General features: G+C 33.9%; 1 protein-coding gene across 1 annotated transcript in view; it reads right to left on the bottom strand.

Moving 5' to 3' along the window:
* The window catches only part of LOC150093137 (serine-enriched protein), a 104,680-nt gene that overhangs the window by 12,569 nt on the left and 79,958 nt on the right, over positions 1 to 12,153 (bottom strand). The window lies entirely within an intron of this gene.

Genomic DNA, 12,153 nt, shown 5'->3' with positions numbered 1-12,153 from the left:
GTTTGTGGTGTGCTAAACTTTCCTAAAAATCCTTGTTGCTGTCCAGAAAAAAGACAGCGACAAGGATTTACAACTTACAACTAAGTGATAATGTCCTTTCCTCTCTCAGTGTGCATCTGCCTATAATGAGAAAAGAGAAGATGAGCAGACAGTTAAGTCAATAGCAGTATAAGTTCAAGTGCGCATATCAAAGAAGGTGTTGCTTCCAGTGTTTAAGAGAGAGAGAGAGAGATTACTATTGTCAAACATATGCTCAACAATTTTTCCTTTGATGTTTGTTCGGTACAGTACCCAACAGAGTGTCGTGTCAACTGACACATTGTCCATTTTTTCCATTAAATCTTCATTAAAAGTAAGGGATATGGTAACTGCAATATGACATTATTAAGGTCAATGTGAGAAATATCTGAAGAAGGAGGAAGGCAAGTGCAACATAATGTTATTAGAGTTCAGACTGAGAGTCAGATAGTAACTGCTTCTATGTTGGTGTTAAGTGGGACTTACTGGAAAAGAGTATGGTTGTCTAGAAGGATGGTGGCTCCTCCATGGGCAGGTCCATCCCCTGTCCTATCTTTACAAATGATAACATTTCATAATGCCGGATTGTTGTTCCACTTCAAGTATGTTTCCTGAATGGTAGATGAGTATTAATTTTTTTGGTAGATGAGTATTGGTTTATACATATGCAAGAGAGCCTTGATGTCATTGATGTTTTGGCATAACCCATGGCAATTCCATTGGACGAATGCTTTCATTATCTTTTTTTGGTGGTATCATCTAGCTTCTTATATTGAATGGTTTTGTTTTCATTGTGAAGAACTGTGGACAGCAACTGTTCGTCATTTCTTCTTCATCACAAAAAATATCAAAGAAGCATCAAATTGGACTCTCTCTGGGACACTAGATATATTCATTGTTGTTTTATCTTGTTCTGGGAAAAACTGAGATATCATGCCAGACCCTTTAAGGATGGCCTGTAGACAGGCTATCTTTAAAGGGTCTGGAAGGATGTCTTTTACCTTCTGTGGTGCATGTTCATTATTTTTTAATTAGTGGGATTCTCATACAGTATGACCATTTTTGGCATGTCCTCTGGAGTGAGCCCATATCGATTTTTCTATTCTATGTGCTCTAAAAACAAATCATGCCATTCAGGGATGTTGTTGTTACAAGGAGGCGAGATTGTCCCTACTAACACTTTCTTTACAGTTGCCTTCTCAGCATGAGAAAATTTATCACTACAGATAATAATTAACTAAATTTATTTAGTTATTAAATAATTATGCCAATATTTAAAAAGGCAAACAAAGACTGAGTGTGAAAGATGAGATCCTAAAGTCCTAGCTGGTACTTTCTATGGGTGTGGTGATAGGACTTGCTTGTTCTGCTAAAGATCTCAAAACGATCATCTCTCAAATTTTGGGTAAGACGAGGCAGCCATATTAGTTTAAATTTGAAGAATTTTGTAATGCATGGGCAGATTCTAGGAACAGTCTCTCAAATTAATATTTGCTCCTGTATAATATGAGTTTTTTTGGTTTTTTTTCTCCATTGGATCCAGAAAGCCATGCAAATGACATAATCTGTGGCCCCAAAACAGCTGTAGTGTATGGACTGTATGTGTAATGAATTATGTTCATTCTGACTGAATGAACATAATTCCTATGTTCATTCAGTCAGACGTTAGATGTTCTTCTTGTTTGTCCAATATGTATATCACTTCAAAAGAACAGAGAATACTACAGACATCGAGATGATTCAGAAGATGAAGAAGATCTCATGGTGAGCAAATAAGGTTAGCTAATATTTGGTATACTTTAAAGCAAGTCTGCATGTTGTACCTTTTATGAACAAATGAGATCTTTTCTGAGGTGCCCTAGGTGTAAAGGATGACAAAAGATTTTTTGTGGTCTAGTTTTTTTGGGGGGAGGGGAGGGGATGAATGGGGAGTACTATTGATTTTACAAAGGGTTACTGACTAAAAAGATATTTCATATATCACTGATTTCAGTAGACAGGTAGTATTGTCTGAGCAGATGGTTCTAGCTGTATTTGCTAAAGTTGATAACACCATACTGAAAGTAGGTGACAATGTGATTGATGTTGGGTATACCTACGAGTATAGGTAGGTTTCTTGTACAGAAAAATATAAGGATACACTGGGTAGCCTGGTTCAATGGTGACAGATCCTAAGGGAGCTGGCTTTAATAATAAAAACATTTTCAATGTTTCCAAAACAATGTGGTCAAATTGAGAATACATCAATGTGGTATAGCCATATTGTGGGTTTGAGTGGGGCAGAGTTCAGAGCCATTTTTTCAAAGTGTTCCATGAAAAATTAGTGAGGTAAAATTAGCATGGTAAAAGTGAATAAGCTGGGGAGGGGAGTCTGAATAAGTTCTGAGGTTTCTTTTAGGGGTACATTTGTGTAAGGTATAAGGGTTATGTCTGACAAGCAAGATTTGAAGAAGCGCACAAAATTTTTTTCATGGGAGGGAGGGAGTAAGGCCAGTAATGGGGGGAGATGGAGGGGTCAGAGAGCTCCTGGACTAAATGTTTGGCCAGTTCTGTTTATGTATCTTTGGTAATCTTTGGAACACCCTACTCACACTCTTTCCCAAAGACTGCAACCTTCAGCTGTTTTTCTTGGTTTGGAATTGGATATTTGATCATAGTGCTAGGAAGGAAGACTAATTGTCACTTCTACATTGAATGGTCACTTCTTGACATTGCAATGCCTCCTACACTGGGCAGTTTTAGAGAATAGATCCATATCACCTTCAAAACAACGATGTACCACATCGTTGTTTTGAAGGTGATATGGATCTATCACCATGTCCAGGTGCTAATGTGGCATGTTTTGAAGAAAATTAAGTGGGAAAACTTGAATAAACTGCAATAATCTCAATGCAACAGAACACCTTTGTGACGAATTGAAATGTCAGGTGTGAGAAGACAAGGGTCATCCAATAAAGGTCTGTAGAGACTGGTGGTTACACTGACAGAATGGTTCCAAAATACTTGAATTATATTATCATACACTGCTTGAGAGTAGATCTAGAAGAATGAAAGGTGTGATCAGGGCCAAAAGAGACTCACTTGCTAGATTTCTCTGAAATATCCTGCTCTTTCAATACCTATTTTTAGCATAGTGTGTCAATGTCATATTCCCATGTGTCCCGAAGGCACAGAGGTCTGACATATGTCAGTTTACTGGCCGAAGTTAACCCTGTGAGAATGGCCAGTCCTCAGCAGAGTGTCAGCAGCATCGAATGATTTCCCCTTCCAACTACTAACTGCACTCAGACTTGCTTAAATTTTTGCATGAGCCATTAGTAGCAGAGACTCTACCAATCGACTACTCTTTGTATATACCCAAACAAGCATTCTTTAATTTATTGACTCATTCATTTTATCTTCCTGTTTATAATTTGTTTTGATGTCTGTAAAACAGAAGTCGAAATATTTGGCTTTTGCCTTTTAAAATTATTAACTACCTTTATAAACATAATTATGTTGTAAACTACAGTGAACCAGTAAGTGAATCAAAGAAACAGTTTTTTACAGTGCAAAATTAACTACATTGAATTTGAAGGAAAAATACCATTCCAAGTTTAGTTCTTGAAAATAAATATCCTCAAAATTATCATTCCATAAATTTTGGTGGAGCAGGTATTTTCATGCTCTGCTAGTGAATGCAATTCGCCTATAGTAGTATTTTTTAACCCCTGCTGTTCAGGATACCAAGCTAAAAGAAAATTATTGTTGCCAATCTTTGGGACATTGGTTGAACTTTTCAGTAATTCGTAATAGCATGCTTATTTGCTATAAATGGTTTTGCTATGGTGAGAATCAACTATAATAAAATTTGGAAGCAATTTGTCAATACTACTTACTACTAATAAACAGTACTGTACCCTGAAATGATTCCATCTAATGGTAAAGCATGAAAGAAAAGAAGAATATATTAATATTTCATTAAAAACAGTACTGCAATAATAAACCAAAGATTTTCATAATGTAATAAGGAAGAATGCAAGAAGAGTTATTGGAGCAGCAAATAACATGCCACATAAGCATAACATAATGCTGGAATTTTAAATGACTTACCAAAGAAACCAATTCAGCTCCTGAATTCAGCAAAAATTATTAATTATTTACCTTCTTGCCTATCCTCTTAATGTCCTGTGGAACATAAAACTGAGATCCATGTTCTCCATGTAATCATGCTTTTAACAAACTGATTCTGCTTCTCTCTAGTTCTCACTTCCAGCTTTTCTCTCTTTTTCTATCATTCTTCACTAAGTCAGTTTGGGCCTCCCTCTTTTCCTTCACGGAACCATGTCCAAACTTCTACTCTTCGAATTTCTCTTTTGTTCCTTCTCAGTATCTGGCTAATTTAATTCTATCTGCATATTTTTCACTAGCAATAATTTTTGCTTTTTTTTTGTTGATATAACTCATCATTTATTATATACTATGACCAAAATATTTTAAGATTTTCTGTAACCATTTTGCTTGAAAACTGTCTAATTTAGTATCATGTCCTATGACATGAAATCTTCAGACCTTCATGAAGTCAAAGACTCAGTGTGTTAAGGCTTAATTGCCTGGGAGGACATCATGTTGGAAGTTTAATGGAGTAATGACAGCACCAAGAAAGACATGAAAACTATTTTTAATGCTTCCAAAATTTTGTCTCAGTCACATCTTTAGGAAATATGACTAACACTTGAACACACACGAAGATAACACAATACTCAATGAAATACATCCCTATGACTAAAGTCCTATCTATGACTAAATGTTTAGATTAAATTTGGGAAACATTAATCATCAGAGTTCCCACCACCTAGACAGGCCTTTAGAGTCATAGCCACATATTTCATTGACTATGTGTTGCCTTTGTGTGTGTCACAAGTGTTAGCTGTACTCCCTGAAGGTGTCTCAGTCACTGAGATGAAATATTGGAAGCATTAAAAATAGGTCCCTCTATCACACACACACACACACACAGCTCATCATATTATGCCTTAAACACATTCACATTTTCTGCAGATACCATACTCTCAGATAATGTATTCCAATCATTCATCACTCTCCATGCAAAAAATGTACTTCTCACTCCTTTCTTTACTTACACCGTCCTCTCCCCATCTCCTGCCATTCTATGAAAAACCTCTCCAAAGTTAATCTGATAAGCACCAACTTACACATCTCCCCTCCCTCTCCTCCTATCCACTAGATACAGTAAATTGAATATTCTCAACCCTTCTTCATATTCAACGTTCCACAGACCAGAAATAACCTTAGTCATTTGCCTCTGAACTCTTTCCAATATCTCTTCATCCTTTTGAAATCTAGGTGACCAAATCTATGCATAGTAATCTGTATGTGGCCAAATCAAGGCCTTATATGATGGAACTATATTGTCTTACTTCTACAATTCAGTATCCTCCACATTACTACCAGAATTCATTGTGTTGTCCTCGCAATTTTAGATTCTTATCTGCCATCACTCCAAGATCATCTCTGATTGACATCATAGTTCCTCCCAATTTTGTATCATCATATCCCCATTCAAATCTTTCCCAATATCATTAACATACAGGAAAGTACCTGTATGTTAATGATATTGAAAATGATATTTAAATGATATTTAAAATAGCTTGGCTAACATATTATACATGATTAGATGTATAATGTGTGATATGTTAAACAGCACAGTACAAATAAATTTATTTAATAATTAGTTTGCAAACATAACCAACCTTATTAATACTATTTATTTCTACCTCTCTGACAATTCCATAGTCAAGAGTCACTATGCATCACCCATAAAGATTTAAATTCCATTTCAATGTTTAGCGATATGGAAAGGATTTGATACAAGATTTTTCAGCACAGCTCTTAGCTGATTCAAGTGTTTCCCCTTCCCAAAAGCAGATAACTCAGTTAAAAAACACATGATAAACATAATGCATAAATAATTCAATGAGAAGCTAAAAATGACATTTGCAGTATCAGTAACATACAAATATATGTAACCCTGTAATCAGTAACCTCCAGCAGTTAAATTTGCGCAGCGAAGTGGGTGGATGATGAGATGAGAATTTTTTCTATCCTATTCCTTTCCTTTAGTGTTACATGGTGATCAGCATTCATTTTACACAAATTATGGACTCTACAACCTTGTTATAAATAATTATTTTAATTTCCTGACATTTCAACCTTAATATTAAGGTCAGCATCTGGAGTATACACATATATATACAGAGACTAGCTAAATTACATTTCACACAGTATGCTGAAGAGACAATGAATTGATCAATGGTTCTTTTACTGGCCTGACCTCTAGTGAAAATAAAATGAAATAAAATAAAATAACTACATCACAACAATATTCTATTTAAGACAATATCAGAGAAACATTCTTTCATATAGATAGTTTTGTTACATTAAAAATGATGTCCTAATTTAACATGACAATAATTATATTAGATTTAGGATCCTGGATTACCTATGGTCATATTTATAATTAACTCTTATGGAGAAAGGTTAAGTGGGTAGAATATGTGCCTTCTGGAATATGCTTGGGATTTTTGGACCATCATTATTGTTAAGATTAGGGTGATTGATAAGAATCTCACAGGCCTCCTTAAATTTACGTTCATACCCTGTTTTGGTGTGATGTTGATATAGGGCAGGGGTGTGATCGACCGGTCGATCGCAGAGCGATTTTTGGTTGATCTCTTGTGTATTCCTCCTTACTTACAAATTTAATTAAAACTGAAAACATAATATTTTATTTATCATTATTTTGTATTATTTTTAATTCGCTTTAAGTGTATTGCTATTGTTTATTTATTTTTCATTAAAATTATCAAATCAGTAATTTTCTTATAAGTCCGGGTAAATGAATTAATTTGGATCAGTGGAAATCAAACAGCGAGCCGAGTGAATACGATTATAAACAAAGTGTAAAAACTCGATTGTAGCTTAAATATTAAATATTCCAAAGCACATTACATCGATTTTTTACTTAGGTTAAGTCCCATGTGAATATTGTAAAAAAATAAACTTTGTTTGCCTCGGTATAGTTTGTATTAGATGTTTTTGTAAATAACTCTTTTGAAGCTAACTGTATATACTGCTTTAATAAGAATATGTTAGAGTGTTAAAAACAAAGGTAATGTTTTTGTCGCCGAAGCTGTACATGGTGGCATTAGAAAGATTGTTATTGAAACTTGTATGTATGAGAAAGACTTGCAGGCTCTAAGTGTAAACATCTCCGAAGTCAGTCAGAAAGAGTTCAAACAACTTTCTGATGGCCTGCAACTCACAATCAAAAGAAAGCGGAGGAGAACAAAAGGCGTGCCGAACTTGAAACTTAAGATGAAAGACTCATACCGATTCTTTGGGGGTTGCCAAACTTCATGCAAGGCCTCAGAGGAGGCCTAATAAAAAAGGGACTGAAGCAAGCAGAAGGGGTCCCGGTTCCAGAATTGCTGTCAGAGAGGAGGCCGCCTGGTCCAGAGTCGCCATCAGAGAGACTGCCCAGATCCACGTCGCTTGAGAGAGGAGTTTCCCGCTTCCAGAAAGGAGCTTCTTGGTTCGAGACATTGCCAGAGAGAGACTACTTCTAGGCCACAGACAAGGTTTCAAATTGCTGGAGAAAAGTTTCCAGGCCAGGTTAATGCCAGACATTCACCAGTGTGTTGTGTTTTCATTACAATTTGATGAATCAAACGACTTCACTGATATTGCTCAGTTAATGGTATTCATTTGCATAGTATTTCAAGATTATTCAAGTATAGAAGAACTTTTGAAAATTATACCATTATTGGGAAGGACTAGGGGAGAAGACATTTTTTTGGCATTTGATGAATTTGTGAAACAACACAAACTTCCACTTTTTAAACTTGTGTCTATTACTACTGATGGTGCTCCTGCAATGATAGGTAATAAATCAGGCTTCATTTCATCATGTAAAAACGATGACAAATATCCAGATTTTTTAACGTACCACTGTATTATTCACCAACAAGTACTGTGTAGTAAAAGATTAAATACAAAAGATGTTTTGGATATTACATTTAAAATTGTAAATTCTGTTCGAGGAAATGCCCTGCAACGGTGGTTATTTAAATTACAGGCAGATGATTATAGGGAACTTCTGTTGCACAATAATGTTCGCTGGCTCAGCAGAAGTCAATTTTTAGAAAGATTTCTTGTATTAATAAATGATATAAAAAATATTCTTGATGAAAAAGGAGATATTTATCCATAATTTAGTGATAAAAGATGGTTGTTACACTTATCATTTTTAGTAGATTTCTGTACTAAATTAAGCAATTTAAATTTAGAGTTACAAGGTAGAGATAAAAATTTAATTGACATGTTAAGTGCAATGAAAACTTTCCAACAATACTTACTTTTATTAAAGAAAAATATAAATGACTGCGAATTTAGACATCTCCCATATTTATTAAAATTTTTGAACAAAATCAAGAAATGCTTCGCTATGATTTAAAAGAATTTATTCGTTTGAGGAAGTTGAGGAAGAGATAAATTCAAGATTTAAAGATTTTAATAAAACTGAAATGATTATATCTTTTATCAATAATCCATTTCAAGAAAACTTGAACATCACAGAAATTTCAAATAAAATTAGTGGGCTGTTTGATATAAACCAAGCTGAAATAGAACTTGAGATAATAAACATTCAGAATAGTTTACATTTAAAATCAATAAACAAAAAGTCATTTGGAAGTATGCACATGAAAAATTCCCAATATTAACTGAAATTTTGTCGTGTTTCGGATCGACATACGTGTCAGAATCTGCTTTTTCAAATATCATCATGAAATCAATTAAGAAACCAAATTACAAATGATCATTTGGATGATTGTCTGTGATTGGCCACTTCTTCATATCAACTTGACTATGAAAATATTGCGAGGTCCAAACAATGCCAAATTTCACATTAACTTTTTTTTTTTTTTTTAATCAACCAGCATTTCCTGTAACTTGTGAGTTTGTAATCAATCTGTTGTTTTTTCTAACTTTGGTTTTCCAAAATAGAGAAATAAATATTTAATTCCAATATATTTGTTTTTTTTTTGTTCTATTAAAATAATTAAAAGATAAATAAATTTTTATATACACAAATAAAGTTTTTAGTTGTGTATTTTTTTTAGTTGTTTATTTGTGCATAATCAGATATCAGGTTGGGGGAACATGATCTATATAAGAGAGTAGATCGCCGAATAACTTTTTATAGAAAAATAGCTCGCATAGTAAAAAAGGTTGAACACCACTGATATAGGGGAAACAGGACACACAATTCCTATCAGAAAAAAGGAACATAAATGATAAATAAATATAATAACTATGGTCAAGCTGGTCTTTCTGATCATGCCCTGAACACTTTACATAGAATTGATTGGAAAAGCACCTGTTGTTTACATCACACCAAAACATGATATGAACATAAATTCAAGGAGGTCTGTGAGATTCTTATCAATCACCCTAATCTTAACAATAATGATGGTCTATGAATCCCAAGCATATGGAAGGCACATATTCTACCCACTTAACCTTTCTCCCTAAGAGTTAATTATAAATAAGACTATAGGTAATCCAGGATCCTAAATCTAATATAATTATTATCATGTTAAATAAGGACATCTTTTTTACTGTAACAAAACTATCTATATGAAAGAATGTTTCTCTGAATTGTCTTAAATAGAATATAGCTGTGATATAGTTATTTTATTTTATTTATTTATTTATTGTAATTTTATTTCATTTCATTTATTTATTGTAATTTTATTTTATTTTCACTAGAGGTCAGGCCAGTAAAATAACTGTTGATCAATTCACTGTCTCTTCAGCATACTGTGTGAAATGTAATTTAGGTCATCTCTCTCTCTATATATATATACAGGTAACCCTCGTATAACATGGTACTTATACAACGCGGTCTACAATTTGTAGTATCCCTTGTTCAACGTGGTTTCGATATAACGCGGTCTACAATATCTAGTAACTCTTTATTTATTTATTTTTTCATATTTTTCACCATGGGACTTAAAAATCAAATTTTATCTTCGTTAAATTTGTGTCTGCCCATATCGCGCAAGTAGTTATAAGTATCGAATTTAGTTTTATTGTATCACTGAATAAGGTGCTGTACAGAGGCTTTTGCTGTGTGTCATTCTCAACAAATAGTGCAATTAGAGACAGATGGAATAAAAACACCACTAACTAATAAATCTCATGTCCCCTCTCACAGAAACTAGCTGTATAGACTTAAGCAAAACCATATGTTGCACCGAAACACAGTATCTAACTAAAAACTATTGTCCAGTTTTTCAATTATGAAATAAGTGTTTGTTTTATTGCATTTGAAATTCTCGATGTCATTATGACAGATCACAAAAGCTAACTTAAAATAAAAGACTACCAAGAATTGAAACATGTCATATAATGAATGTGTGAGTTCGTCTGCCACCTCAAAAGCAAACAAGAAGCCATAAAATTCAGCCAAGGGTGTTTGAAACGTTTGTGTGAGTTGAGCCAGTCAGTAATGAGAAGTTCCATCAGAATGATAAATGACACCCTGTTGTGAATGTGTTAAAACTAATAGTGAATGTTGTCATGACAGTTTCAGATGTTATGGAATTCGATTGAAGAGAATTAGCATTTCAACTCAACACTTGTCGGTTGCTTTTGTCTTTGGGTCGCGCAATCTTTTGTTAATACCACACCAATCATATGCACATCTTTATAGCTGTGTCTTGTGTAAAACAAAATTCAGCTTGTACATATTGTAACAATTAAAAAAAAATTGAATAATTTAATAATAATAATAATAATAAGCGTATAAAAGGATATCACCTGTAAATCATTGACATGCCAGCACAATTCTCAGATGTGCCACCTCTGGCACGAGTACCATAGGTTCACCATCTAGGATTTACTGTATAAAATGTTTATTGTTGAAAATTGTCTTTGTTTTCTGCCAGGAAAGCGCATTTAAAATCATAAGTGTGTTATTCTCAAGCTGAGCAGTTTATTTTCTGGTGAGTTATATACATATGTAATGCTTTTTTTTTTTTTTTTTTAAGTAAAAGTTTATTTTTATTGTAATGGCCACTAAAACTGCAACGAAAGGGAAAAAACCAACATTGAAGAGGAAATTCATTTCTTTCGAAGAAAAAATTAAAATCTTGAATCAGTTGAAAATTGGAGAAAAACCAGGAGTTGTTGCAAGGACTCTGAATTTAAACGAATCAACAATTTGAACAATCAAACAAAATGAACATAAAATCAGAGAAAGTGTTATTGCTGGGTCAACGGTAAGTGCAAAGTGCGTTGCTCGTGTTCGCGATATTCTAATAGAAAAAAATGGAGAAATCTCTAATGATTTGGATAGAAGATTGCACTCAAAAGAAAATTCCTTTGGATGGACACCTTATTAAGTCAAAAAGCTCTCAAAGTTTATAAACATTTAATTTAAAAGAACTTGATCAAGATTCTTCAGAAGAAATCTCTCAGCATGGATTTTGAAGGTGCCAGTAAGGGTTGGTTCGAAAACTTTAAAAACCAGTTTTCTTTGTATAATCTTAAAATCCAGGGAGAATCAGCATCAGCAGACGTTGAAGCTGCCCCGGAAATACCCAGCAGAACTTTTAAAAATCGTTAAAGAAGGTGATTACAGTGCAGACCAGGTGCTCAATGCAGATGAATCTGGGTTATATTGGAAAAAAAATGCCAAAAAGCACCTATTTCGAAAAATGAAAGATCAGCTCCTGAATTCAAAGTTTCCAAAGATAGAATTACTCTACTGTTTTGTAGTAATGCATCAGGTGATTACATGACAAAACCAATGTTTATTAACTGATCTGCAAATCCTCGTGTGATGAAAGGGCTCAACAAGTCCACCCTACCTGTTTATTGGTGGGCCAACAAAAAGGCATCAGTTACAGCCAGCATGTTTGAAAATTGGTTTTTCAAGTGTTTTGTACCCGATGTAGAAAGTTACACAAAGAAAAAGAATATGGACTTCAAAATCCTACTAATTTTAGATAATGCACCAGAAGCCATCCGAATATTAAAAGAACTTTTTTGCCACCTTCACTTATTCAA

This window comes from Typopeltis vanoorti, chromosome 24 (genome assembly GCF_054136105.1).
Source record: "Typopeltis vanoorti isolate ZY-2024b chromosome 24, IOZ_Tvanoo_1.0, whole genome shotgun sequence".
NCBI classification, from domain to species: Eukaryota; Metazoa; Arthropoda; class Arachnida; order Uropygi; family Thelyphonidae; genus Typopeltis; species Typopeltis vanoorti.
The sequence above is the reverse complement of the archived record's forward strand: the minus strand, read 5'-3'. Positions and strand labels throughout refer to the sequence as shown.